The 14583-nt window shown below is 37.4% G+C and overlaps 1 protein-coding gene across 1 annotated transcript in view; it reads left to right on the plus strand.

Moving 5' to 3' along the window:
* Positions 1 to 14583, plus strand: part of Cntn4 (contactin 4) — a 723524-nt gene that overhangs the window by 159715 nt on the left and 549226 nt on the right. The gene's annotated exons all lie outside the window — the stretch shown is intronic.

The following is a 14583-nucleotide window of genomic DNA, read 5'->3' on the forward strand; positions in this document are numbered from 1 at the left end:
TGCATGCAAAATTATATGTGTATAATACCATGCCTATATTAATAAATTATCTGTCTCTGGATTGGTAGTCATAGTTGTCATGTTAGGCTGCACTGACAATAAAACTACATGAACAATTCTGCAACATAAGCCATCCTTGAAAATATTATAAATAAGAGTTGCCCTTCACAGAAGGTTATGTGTGACTTTCTTTATACATATTGTATAGAATGATCAAAATAAACCCCATAGGGTTTCTTTTTTTTTTTGATGTGGTGTGTGTGATGGAAATGTTGGACAGTAATGATAGCCTAAACTTGTGACTACACTTGCAAAACCACTGTAAATGTCCACAAATGTTGAAATTTATGGTGTGAGAATTTTATCAGTAAGGCATAAATAAGTATATGTGAATCTTATGAAGACAAAGTTTCAACCTCAGCCTTGCTTACTGGGTTTTATAATAAAAAAAGCAGGCATCGCATTCAAATCATACATACTGTCTTCCTCCAGGGTCTGACCTATCTGTTCTCCAATGCCAAAAGAGAGGTCATTTAGCTAATTGTCAGGATTCATAGTTTCATAAATGGGCTCTGAGCGATGTGTAAAGCTCAGCTATGTCCTTGCCTAGGAGATGAAGTCTCAGTTTCCTAAAAATTTGTGAAACAAAGGTACTAATAGCTATTTTGTGTGATGAAGAGAAATAAGTGCCAAATGCTGACTGTGGTACCAGCTAGAAATAAGGCCTTGTAGAATTGCTACTTTTTATAATTAGTGTTATTTGGTTGTAAATATTAGGGTTTTAATGTTAGAATCTTGGCAGCTCAAGTATTCCAGGCTTGGCTTTTTCTGTTTCCGGCATCTTGGTGGGAAAGAAAAGAATGGCTAAAATTTCTGTTAATACTTAATGAATTCAATCGGCCCCAGAGGACATTTGATATAGCAGAAAAAATACTTAACAGAAGAAGAGCATTTTTATTCTCTCCATGTTTCTCTGCATAGCTGACAGAGATTTCTTGAACAGAGGTTCCATTTCCTCTGTTAATTCTGAACAGAGCATTAACATACCATGAGTAAGATGTTAAAACTAAGACAACACATCCTGGTGGCCTTGCATTAAATATTATCATGACTGTGCTTCTGAATGCCATGTAAACTGCTGCTTGTCCCTGGGAACTCCCATTTTCAAAATTCTTCTGTTTGTTTTATGTTTTTATTAAAGAATTTATTAACATTGATTTTTACATCATATTTCAAATGACGTGTTTAACAAACAGGTATTCAAGTATATACAACAGGTATCTCTGTATACAACCACTGGCACTTAGATTTTAGAACATAATCAAAATTAGGCTGAGGGTTTGTATGTCATAGATACCTAATAATCTATGTAATAAAATATTATGTCTATAGAGTCATAGGTTTTTATGTCTATATAGTTATGTTTATATTTCCATTACCATGTCCATAGCTTTGGATATGCAGTTATTGAGTCCTCACTCTTGTACTGTTTGGATCTAATAGCCACATATTAAGGATACCATGTGCCTTTTGTTCCTTTGGTCTTGACTTGTCTCATTCAACATGATTTGCTCTAGATTCATCCACTTCCGTGCAAATGCCATTATTTTATCTTGTCTGTTGGCTATGTAGAATTGCATTGTATATATACATACCACATTTTCTGTACCCATTCATCTGCAGTAGGGCATCTGGATTGTTTCCATTGCCTGGCTATTGTGAATAGTACAGAGATAAACATAGCTCAGCAGGTGTCCTTATCATATCTTGGGTCAAGATGTTCAGGATAGATGCCCAGAAGTGGTATGGCGGGATCGTAGGGAAGGTCTATTTTCAGTTCTTTAAGAAACCTCCACACTGCTTTCCAGAGTGGCTGAACTAGTTTACAATCCCACCAGCAGTGTAGTGGTGTTCCTTTTTTTTTCTCCACAACCCCGCCAACATCTGTCATTGTCTGAGTTCATCAAAGGAATCTGTTAATTCAGAGATTTCAGATCTGTGGTCCCACAATGTGTCATTTCTTTCAGCAAACACTAACATCCTAGCTTACCTCCAATTAGTCATGTACTACCACTGTGTTCCCGAACCACCAAGACATTAGCTGATGCCTATTGCTCTATCAACAACACCGCCAACATCCCTATTCCTATAAATTTACAAACTAGCTTTATGCTTTATATATATATATATTTCTGTTCATCGGTAGATATTAGTATATAGTCAAGTCTAGCTCCTTTTCAATATCAGAGGCTTTTGACATCAACTTTCTCATCTGTTTTTTAACCTTTTCAAATTATGTAATTTATTGTGCCTTTTCTATTTCATTTCTCTATATGAGCAAACATGGGGGGAACCTTTCTACTCTTTACTCTAGTATCATTAGACAAATCACAAACAGTTGTACTCTACTTTCTCCATTTATAGAAAGTGAGAACTTAGAGAAATTCATTATATTTCCTAAACTAAGCAAGTTTAGCTCTGACATGTTTTCATGAAAATCTCAATCAGAATACATTTAACCCATAATATCACAAAGGATTTATCATTATCCCGCTTTTGATGAGGTCACATAATCTTGTGTTATCAAACTAAGAACTGAATGAAATTAAGTTTACTGTTTTAAAAAATCTCAGAAGCCTTTGTTGATTGCTGTAGGGTAGCTTTTCCAATGGTTGTCCAAGTTTTCATTATAGCCTTGTAAATGCAGAAAAAAAAAAGAGGGAACATTTTACCTTTTCAGATTTAGACTAAGACAGGGTAGTTTGCCAACTACTATAAAACAAGGTATTTAAAATGTTTAGTAAAGAATTGCCTTTCCTATTGCAGATGAAATGGAAGAACGTAGATTTCAGGGGTGATGTAGAGAATACAGCATATTTTCTTTTTCAGATTCTCCTATTTCAAAGGGCTCACAATAACTCATGGATGGCTCAGCAGTGATGTGTTTTTCTCTGCATTTGTGAAGCCTAGAGGATTTGATCAGCAGCACTGGTGAATGAAAGAAGGAGTAAGATGAAGGAATGAAGGAAGAGAAGCCAGATGCGAGTTAGAAAAGGAAGGAAGGACGAAAGGAATGATGGAAGAAAGGAAGGAAGGGAGGGAGGGAGGGCAGGAGAGAGGGAGGAAACAGGAAGCAATCAGGAAGAAAACAGAAAGGAGGGAAGGAAGAAGGGAGGGGAGGACTCTGGGAGAGAGGTGAAACTACAAACAGATGATTTGAGGATCACAAATATGTACTAGCAGATGTTACCCTGTAGGCCAGTAAATTGCTGTCAGTTTGTATTAGCCATGAAAATAATAAGGAAATATGGAAGATGGTAATACTTGCCGGCCATTGTACAGAATATCACCTAAAAATCCAAGCTGGATCCAGGGACTGATGAGGTGTCTTGATAAAATTTCTGACAGCTTTGTTCTATCTGTCTTATTCATAGAATTGAGTAATATTACCCAATGTCAGACAGACATATATATGTATATAGGTATATATGAACTTGGAATAAGATCTCAGTTGGAGTGCTAATGAACTGATACAAGGAACTGGGAACAGAGAACCAAACAACCAACAACAAGCTAGAGAGATTTGAGAAGCTTAATCCTGGGGGCCGGTTCAGTAACACAGAGAGCATACCACAGTCCCTTTTATCTGCAAAGGATGAAATATCACACTGGGATGATGTTAATGGATCTCTGGTGAGTCTGTGTGGGGGAGGCGCAGGAGAGTTAGAGCGATCTACCCTTCCTGTTAAAGATCAGTTTGAAGTGAAACTGGCACTTGTCTCAAAGGTTGAGAACTAAATATATCTTAGACAAGTGGTTCTGGGTATGTTACCTTTTCATCCACCTTTGAAATAAAAGATGAGAGATAAGATGAAGGCTAACTTATGTCCTTGCTAGGAGAGGATGAAACGTTCGCGGGAGAGCCATAATTACAGGGATCTTCAAAGTCAGTGGATGTCACATCTTTGCGAACGGCCAGATTAGCCATGTTGGTGATGACAGAACCTAAGGTGTCCCCAGTGGTGCCTTTAAGAACTTGACAACCACAGATTTGGAGAGCAGGTGGTTGTGCACAGCTGCTGAATAATCTTCTTAAACTCCTCTCTACTCTGCAGGGAGGAAAAATAGCAGGAGGAAATAAAATCCTCCACCAAGTGGTTGATGGCTCTGAAATAAAAGGTACACAAAGACAAATTTGTCCTGATGCTAATAATTTTCGAGCAAAAGGAAACAGGCAATTGCCACAAAGTACTATGTACACGTATCAGGTAGAGATAAGTAGACCTAAAGAAAGAGAATGGAGTAGAATTCTAGGAGTGGTTCTTTCATCAAGGCACTCTGAAAGCTATTACTCACTGAAGGCCTCATTTCCCCTCCTTGATTCTTCATTAAGTTTTTGTCCATAGAATAGTTATAAATGAATAGTTCTCAGTCAATATTCAATTGATGGTGATAAGTCCAATTTAATCAAGAGCTATCTAGATGTGTCACTACCCAGTGAAATTTCAGCAAGGCACTATAACATCAGGAAGCAGAAACAGACAGAGCAGATGGCTGCAAACTTGGTGTGAAAATAAAATTTTAGGGTTTCAACTAATGTCCATTCTTTCAGATTCTTGTATCAGAGCTTAACTCACCCTGACTAACGTAGGTTCCACCATAGAACATAATCTCAAATTAAAATGGCTCCATTTAAATGAGCAGTTTCTATACATTGTAATAGTTACAAGTTTTAGAAGTTGTCTATTTCTGTAAGTCCCTATGTTGTTATTGATTCAAACATATTATCAGCTAAAGCTCCATTTTGTGTTTATCCCACTGGGAACTACACAATATAATTGTAATCATGTATGTGAGATCACTGAATGATCTAAGTAGAAAGTTAACTCAGAAAATGTCATTAGTACAATATATCCCCAGTATTATTCAGGCCCTAACTTTCATGAGCGTTTGGTTCACGGCCAGAGGCCTTGCAAACTCGTGGCCTTCCACTTGTCTGTGGTAAATACTTATTTTTTTCACAAATATTTTCATCTTTGGGAGAAAGAAGTCTTAGTGGGTGACCACTAAGACTAACAAGGTGCAGAACAAATGTAGTTGTCTTATGTTTTAGAGACTGAAGAATTTTGAGACTGGTGTATCTTAGACACAAAGCAGCTATTTCAAGACGTGACATCTATAGGCAGTATAAAAAATTGAACTCATACAGAAGAGTAACATCATGATTGCCTATAACTGGCGGAGGAGGCATTGGCAGATGTTGGTTTAAAGACGTCCAGTTTGAAAGGAAGAATATTTTTTTTTTGCAAGTCCTGAGCTTGAGCTCAGGGCCTGAGCACTGTCCTTGGACTTTCTCAAGAGCTCTACCACTTGAGCCTCAGCACCACCATTTCTGACTTTTTTCTATATATGTGTTACAGAGGAATCGAACCCGGGTCTTCGTGCATGCTAGGCAAGCACTCTACCACTAGGCCAAACTCCCAGCCCAGGAATCAGTTTTTAAGATCTATTGCCTAGTAAAGTAATTATTGACAACAATAATACTAATAATAAACAATATGATTAAAATACCTAAAAGTACACTTTAAAGGAATCTCTAAGGTGATGATAAGGTTTTTTTTTTATTTAGTTACCCATGTTGTGTGTGTATATGTGTGTGTGTGTGTGTATGTGTGTGTGTGTGTATCAGAACATGACACTGTACCTTATAGTGGCATGTAATAATGATTTGAAATAGTATTAGCAACCAAAAAGCAACACCATACCACAGTGTAAGGATCACAGAAGGTTACTTATTTATGATGTATCTGACATATTCTAACCCATACAAACATGTTTTCTTTGTGGATTTGTTGTTATTTTGGTGTGAATGGGGCTTGAACTCAATCAAGACCTTATGCTCTTTCTCTGTTTTTCCTACTTACGGCAATGCTCTGCTGCTTGATTCACTCTTCTAGTTCCAACACAATTTTTTCTTTAATGTTTATGACTTAACCTAACAGTCATTTCTCACTATTCTTCCTATTGTGGATAAATAACCTGAATTTTACTGTGGTTTCTTATTCCTCTCATATGTCACAATAACTGAGTTGCAGAGTTCGGATGGAAAGAGGGTTATTGACTAACACTGGGGAAAGAATTCAGAGTCATTGCCTATATTCCTAGTGTTGACCAAAAAATAAGTGCTATTGAAACTTAAGAGCAACTGAATTATACAAATAGTTTTCGAGAAATGCATCCTTTAGACATGTCAGAGCAGTGAGGTCACTACCAAACTTGGCATTGGCAGTGTAGAAGATTAATAACTGGACTAGGTCTATGAAAGTCAGTGCTATACCAATAGCCTGTTACACTGTTCTGCTTTGGGCAGCAAACTACTACAGCAAAATCATGCTTGGCTCAAAAGAAGCTGTTGATTGCTTATGTGGGTATCTGTATCATGCCAGCCCTCCTTGCCAGACTACTTTTCCTTCTCAAAAAGTCAGGAATTCCAAGTGCGGTGAGAATTCCACTTGACAAGCAGATAGAAGCCATTTGGGGAAAAATACAAATTACAAAGGCCCCCAGATAGAAACAGGAGCAGTCGCCATAAGAAGTTATCTCTGGGATATGTGAAGTAAAGTTACATTCGGGAGTTGGAAGAAGTGAGTCAGAGGAGCCTATACTCTGCTGTGTCAGTAGCTGGGCAGTCTCTGAGGATGGAGTAGCTATTTAGAGTTGCCAGCGCTGCTATTAAAGGTTGCATCTGCTTAGCAGCATCCCAGGATTAGACATAGTATGCCTGTTTGTCAAGTACCTTCAGAATTTCAACAGAAGTCATGGTGGTATTCTCTTTTTTTCTTTTTTTTTTTGAAGGATGTGATAGGGAAACGGATAAAGAAAAAATTATTATAGATATATTTTATGTAAGACTATGCAATGATGTCAAAACTGAGCTAGAATTATGATCATTTCTAGGTGGTTTTCTGGATTTGGGGGAATTATAAAAATTAAATATACTACTGGCATATACATTTCATTAAAATTTTGGTGAAAAAATCACAATGGTAATGGAAATGAATCCCCTTTTACTAGCTAGATTAAAACCTAGTTTACAGGGAATGTATAAACAAATGGACAGAATCCCCTTACATTTCCAGCTATTGGGGTGAGAGTTGCAATAATTTGACATCACTGAGCGGGGAAAGATTGAAAGAGTGATTTATACCTTAAAATAAAAAAGAAGCTGGGCATTGTGGCTCACATCAGTAATTCTAGCTACTCAGGAGGCTGAGATCTGATGATCACAGTTCAAAGCCAGTCCAGGGACAAAAATCCATGAGACTTATCTCCAATCAACCACCAGAAAACTGGAAGTAGGACCTGTAGCTCAAGGGGTAGGGTGGTAGCGTTGAGCTGAAGAGCTCAGGGACAGGGCCTAGGCCCAGAGTTAAAGCCCCATGGCAGACAATAATAATAATAATAATAATAATAATAATAATAAGTTAAAAAGATTAAGAGTCAGTCAGGTTGATGTCATCAAGACTAGTAGTCTTAGCTACTATTTTGGTTGAAGCAGGAAAGCCACTTGAGTCCATGAGTTCACAGCCAGCCAGAATAGCACAGAGAACCACATTCTTATGAAGATAAAATGTTGAGGACCTGCGCTTGTGCTGTCATTGGTTTGGCTTGAGTATGTTTTTGTGCTATCTAGCTCTGCGCTAATTCAGCTGAGTGAATTTTTATGAGAGACGTATCTGTTCTGTTAAAGACCCACAGCATATTTTTCTAGAAAATTCAAGACTGTCAACACAACCAGTTTTATGCAAAGTGGATAGTCGTGGTGTGTATTTTTTATCCTAAAATCTATAATCACTGAGTGTTTCAAAACAAAAGAGCAACAGTACAGACCTAAAGAAGTTAAATTTTGGTTTAGTTAAGTTACTTGTGAGAGAAAAACTTAGCTTGATGAAATGTTAGAATTAAAAGCATAATTATGTTAATTCTTCCAACATCAAGATACATATTTATTATGGCAATTCCATGTTCTTTTCTTCACTTAAATAATAGTTGGTTGGTGTGTAGCCTGAATTCACTATCTCTGTCTGATTTTCATTCCATGTATTAGGTAACAGAAGCATAAACATGCACACAGAAAGACAGATTTATCTACATTTTACCCAAGCTTTTGCAAAGCAAAAACCCAAACAGCAGAGAGATTGTTGGTTGATACTAAAATTTTGACAGCTGTGAGTATATTTTCAACAACAAGACAAGTGACTTGGGCTAAAGGAGACCAATGACAATAAAACTCAAATTTATAAATGATCTTTTTAGTGAGAAGGCTATGTCTGTTCTAAGGACTAAAACACATGATGTCCAATTCCAATTATAGGATCTTGCAATGTATGATTCAGCTTTGATGAACAGCTATAACTCGCTATCATCTTCTTAATCCTATGTATTTGGTATCATGCTTTGGCATCTGTAATTTGAAATAACATGAGATTGATGATGCATTTCTTAGAGAACATACTATGTAATATATTTCACTTAGAGGTTTTTTTGTTTTTTTGCCAGTCCTGGGCTTGAGCTCAGGGCCTCAGCACTGTCCTTGGACTTTTCTCAAGGCTAGAGCTCTACCACTTGAGCCTCAGCACCACTCCCGGCTTTTTTCTATGTCTGTGGTACCAAGGAATCGAACCCAGGTCTTTGTGCATGCTAGGCGAGCACTCTACCACTAGGCCAAACTCCCGGCCCCCACTTAGAGGTTTTTAAAACAACTCCAGCTACAGTGTTTGTGCAATGAGATCTCAGAGATCTGCTCTTATCATTTAATTTATAGACTTAATATGCCATGTCAGCAGTGGATTGAGAACAGCTGTTTACCTTCGAATGTCCACCCCTACAACACTTTACCCAGTGTAGACATAAGAAAGTCACTCCAGGGGCCGGGAGTTTGGCCTAGTGGTTAAAGTGCTTGCCTAGCATGCACAAAGACCTGGGTTCGATTCCTTGGTACCACGTACATAGAAAAAAAAGCCGGAAGTGGTGCTGAGGCTCAAGTGGTAGAGCTCTAGCCTTGAGAAAGTCCAAGGACAGTGCTCAGGCCCTGAGCTCAAGCCAAGACTGGCAAAAAAAAAAAAAAGAAGAAAGTCACTCCAAGACAATCCTTTCCTTTAGTTTCTAGTAGTGTCTACTCCTTTATCTTTTTTGTGTGTTGTGGGGCTTGTTCTTGGCCTAGGCGCTATCCTTGAGCTCTTCAGTTCAAGGCTACTACTCTACCCTTGAGCCAAGTCCTACTTCCCATTTTCCAGGGGTTAATTGGAGATAAGAGTCTCAGGTCCTTTTGTGCCCAAGCTGGCTTTGAACCTTGATCCTCAGATCTCAGCCTCCTGAGTAGCTAGGATTACTACCTTTATCTTTATCATAGTCCACACAAAAAAGAAACAACAAAAACAGCAAGGATATATCATTTCTCTTTGTTCAAAGTAGACATTACAGTCTGAGTCACAACATGGCCATGTGTCTTGCTATTGTCTGTGACCCTGGACAGGCTTGCCACTTAGTCTCACAGTCCTATTACATGTGGACATTATAATATCCATATGACCAGAGAATACAGATCAAATGGTATCATGTTTAAAACACTTAACCAGAGCTTGGCATTTTAAGCAATTTGCAAATACTCCCTTTCTCCATCAATTCCTGAAGCCTTTACGATTAATTTATTGGGTTCTAAGTATACCTTTACAATATGATAAATATATATATATTATAAATATATTTTATAAATGTTTAAAAAATTTTAAATCTGTACATTTATTTCTAGAATTCAGTCTGAGGAGATGGTTATTTTACTTGGATAGAGGATGAATAAAACCTCAGAAGGCTCAAGCTATGTCACAAAAACCTATGCAAAATATCCCCAATCACTTCAGGGATACCCAACTGAATGTAGAGGACAGAGAGAAGTCTCTTTCTTAAGAACTAGGGGAACAACATAAGAGAAAACCACACAGGCTCCAATGACAGAAACCAGCCATATTTCTTTATTCACAGCAAATTTTTTTCTTAGTAAAAAACGTACTTAACTGTTCACTTTAATAATGTTTCTAGGATCTTTAGAGTCTTCTTTTTTTTTCTTTTCTGCACAATTCTATTTCATCTTTCGTTGGGCTGGAAATACTGAAAAATATAATTTTTCCCAGTAGTTCAGTCTTCTGTGTTTGCTCAATGAGATGTGAACACAATGTTGCACAAAGCTCAGAAGTGACATCTGAGAAAAGTGGTGAAATACTAAACATTTACATTTTATGAAAATCTGGTGTGGAGTTCAGGTTGTCCCGTGGTATAATTAGTCAGGATGCTGATTATCACTCAAGTTTCCTATGTCTATATTCAAGGTAGGATTAGATGTCTGCCATCACTTTCTTGAGCAGCTCATAATGAAGACAAATAAGGAAAGGATTCATAATTTGGCCACTATGAACGACTAATGCCTTGAGAAAGGAAAAAGCTCTTCTTTAAATTAATGTCACTTTTGTTGAATCGCCTTCTTCCTTCAGGCCAAGCCATGTATCTCAGGCTTCTTAGCAACTCATTAAATACAAGGACTTTTAATGAACACAGATACTTTGTACAGATGCTTTTCAACTTTCTTTTCAGCAACTTTCTCTTCAGAGATAAGTAGTAATACAGTAATACCTTATTAATTGTCATAATGGTGGATACATACTTCTTTAATCTAGTGGGTAGAGGCAAAAAAATACTGATAAACAATGCACAAAGTAGCCTCTAAAAAAGGAATTATCTGGCCCAAGTGGTTATGCGTCAGGTTAGAGAAACTTTACTAAATATACTCTCAAGGTTCTGTGAATTTGGCCTTGTGAGCTCAAAATTCAGCACTAATTACAGAAGGGAAATTAACTAGACTTTCATGCAACTATACTGCAATAAGAACTGACTAATTAGGCTGGAAATTACACAGCCTGCCCTAAAATTAAATTTTTTCTTCATCAAATAAAGAGTTATTCTACCTAAAATGACGAAGATGCGCTTGCATGGAACATTTGTAGTATTGGTGACATCATTCTAAGTATATGTGGAATGCTGGCCTGTTGATGGGCGTTTGAGGCCAGTTAGATGGAGACATTGCTAACATCTGATCTGTGTGCTCATCACATTTCAGTAGGGCATTAAATAATTACATTAAATGCACCTTCCATCCATAATTTAGGCCATTTTATGTGTCGTAAGGGACAAAGAATGCTTTGAGAACTGTAGAAGGATCTATATCTGGAAGGGATCTACAAAAAAATTATAGTTAGTAGAGCAAAAGAGGAGGAAAAGTTGGCCAGATCACGAACTTATCTCTTGGTGAGAATTGGAAGTGCCTGTGTAAGTCAGCTTTCCATCATGGGGACAGAAGACCCGAGATCATCAACCTTAAAACAGAAACCATTTCTTTTCAGAGTGATTTCAGAGTTTGCAGTATAGACTCCTGGTTTTCTTGTTTCTGGGCCTGAAGTGAAGCAGAACCAAGCTTCTTACTGCTTGGCAGGCAAAAAGCAAAGGAGTTAGAGGAAGAGATTAGGGGTCTTTCCAGGTCCTCGTCACATTCAAAGTGGCCATCATTGCCCAATTTTCCATCAATTTATGAATCCCTTGATGGATTTACCCTTTAATGAAATCAGAGTCCTCTTCATCCAGTCACCATACAGAACCCAGCAGTTTGGGTTGTCTAGGCTTCAACACCCAAAGAGGACTCAAATGTGAATAAAGCGTGAAGGTAAGGAGAGTGGTTTAAGAACTAGGCAAATCCACCGTAGTTCCTAGAACCTAAATAAAGACTTCTTTCTTTCTTTCTTTCTTTCTTTCTTTCTTTCTTTCTTTCTTTCTTTCTTTCTTTCTTTTTTGCCAGTTGGGGCTTGGACTCACGGCCTGACCACTGTCCTTGGGCTTTCTCCAGGCTAGAGCTCTACCACTTGAGCCTCAGCACCACTTCTGGCTTTTTTTTTCTATGTATGTGGTACCGAGGAATTAAACCTGTGTCTTCATGCATACTAGGCAAGTACTCTACCACTAGGCCAAACTCCCAGCCCCCTAGATAAAGATTTCTGATTTTATTGGAAAACAAGACTTTTAAGCAGCAGAGTGACTTTGCTGAAATTTACATTTAGAGCAAAAGTGTTTAGAAAACAGTACAGTCTGGATTCCTAATGATATATCTATCTTTCAATCCTTTCTCCATGAAACCATTGTTTATGTCTATGCCAGAACCAATAATATCTTGGCAATTTTTTTTTCATATGAAACATGTGTAAGTATATAGTCATTCTAGGGTTCTCCCTGGGTGAAATGGTTTCTAATCACCTGTTATGAAAATCCGATAACTATGAGGGTTGATTGACATTCTTCAAATGCTTCTTGCATAACAGAGAAGAGAACTAATATATATTGGTTATTTACCAAGTGCTACTACTAGGCTAAGTCTAAGGCAAGTATTATTTCCTCTCATAAATGTCAAAAAAGCCGAATTTTAGGAATATCACAGGACTCATAACTTTAAGAATTTTCTGGCAGAAAGTACTGAACATATGAGCAAAGTTAACTTCTATTGTCTCCCAAAGTTATACCTTTTTTCTCTCTCCCACATGTAAGAAATAGGTCACTAATGCATGTTAATTTTATATAACAACTATGTGACATATACATATTAGAGTCTCTATTTATTATATGTAGAACTTTCCCCAAAGTGTGTTAGTTAGTAATTCCTAGGAGTTAACAGTTTTTATCCAGATCAATCTGCCTTCAAAGCCTATTTGCTCTCCACAGTAGGCTGATATAGTCATCTCCCCAAATCACCAGTGTCTAACATCTTTCCTCCTTCTATAGACTTTTGTGAAAATGGAGAATTAATTGGTCAGCATCCTCCTCAAAGTGGATTTCTGTATAATTTAAAGACATTTTCAAGGTGGTATTGATAGCAGGTTTCATAAAGCACTGAATGCAGTAATTCTGCCAGAGACTACAACAATAAATAGTAAGGTAGTGAATAATCTATAGTCTTAATGTAGGTGATTTCCTACAAATAGAAAATAAATAATGCCTATTGCATATTTCCAGTTATATGATCGCTTCTTAATGATCATTGAAGAATGGAATATTTATAGCAGATGAGGCAACTTTATGTTCGAGCCATCTAAGTGCTGAAGCCCTGCTTGGATGTGCATTATAATATTTCAGGGCAACTCCTCCACTGGACTTATTTTGGCAGTTCATTTTGGGGGCAAGCTGGTATATATTTCAACTAAATTAACCCTGAAAATAAGATAGCCATGTTTGAACAATGGTGCTGAAACAAACTGGCAGTAGAGCTCAACTCTGATCCACCAAGACATTTTCTGTGAAAATGAAGTAATTCCTTACCTCTGTGCTATGATCGTGATACCCATATGGCACCTAGCACAGTGTTGATTAAGGCCTAGCCTGTTGGAAAATGCCAGGCATCATTTTTATTCTCACATTTTTATTGCTACACTTGATCCTTGTATTTTGGTTGGTTGGTTTTTCCATTAGCAAAGACCACTAAGTGTAGGGATGATGAAAGGTGGGAGATTTTATGCTTTTAGCGAACATACTGAGCTTACCCATTGTAAATATTAATTGGCTTACTTAACTTCAATTTGCCCCTGGAGGACAGCTAAATACAAGGTATTTACAAGGTAGGATTGCAGTAAAAGTACAGGAAGGCAATGGTTAGGGTTCTGCAGCACATTTAGGAAGTTACCCATAAGAGGAAATTTTATGCAAATCCTGGTCTTATTCATGTGAGTTTCTTGATCATTGAAAACACTTATTAGTGGTTCCAACAAAGTTAAAGGGAAAGGATTCTATTGCTACTATTTTTAAGAGAGACAATTCTCCATGGTGAATCTAGGCCATTGCCATGACAATTCCCTTTTCTTTTTTTACTTTTCTACTTTGCCTCAAATATACTGTTTTCATCACCCCTTAGACGATAATGGTACAGTTTAAGTTTCTATTGGAGACATTTTTTAAGAGCATTTATTTGTCATTGGGGGATAAGAAAGTTACAATACGGGATCTTATATATTGTGGATGTTTCATTTGATGACTCAAGCACATTTCTAAATTTTCAATTTTGAAAGCTCCTACTGTTGTTATTTCACTTAATGTGATTTTATGATGGGAGAAAAGACTTCAAGGGGATTTGAGACCATTGTATTTGGTACCAGTAATAACCTATGTAGCATCTCTTTTCTTTTCCTCAATGCCAGATTTTCTTACTTGACTCAGTCTGGCATTTTCTTTCATCTGTCCTTCCTCAGTGACTTCTAAGGGTTCATCTTCCTGAAACACAAAGATCTTCATGGTTAAATCTGTGGCTAAATGTGTCCCCACCTCTACAAAGCAATGGGTACAAACTTGGTGCCGCAAGGTGTCATCCTTTTACGCGTGTATTCTCTGATATCTCCTATCTCCCATTGCTTTGTAGGCCTAGTTACATTCATCTTGGAGGTGTGGAATACTGTCAGTCACGAATCCACCATTTTACACTCTATTCTAACTCATACAATG

This window comes from Megascapheus bottae, chromosome 33 (assembly GCF_031878675.1).
Source record: "Megascapheus bottae isolate mThoBot1 chromosome 33, mThoBot2.hap1, whole genome shotgun sequence".
NCBI lineage: Eukaryota > Metazoa > Chordata > Mammalia > Rodentia > Geomyidae > Megascapheus > Megascapheus bottae.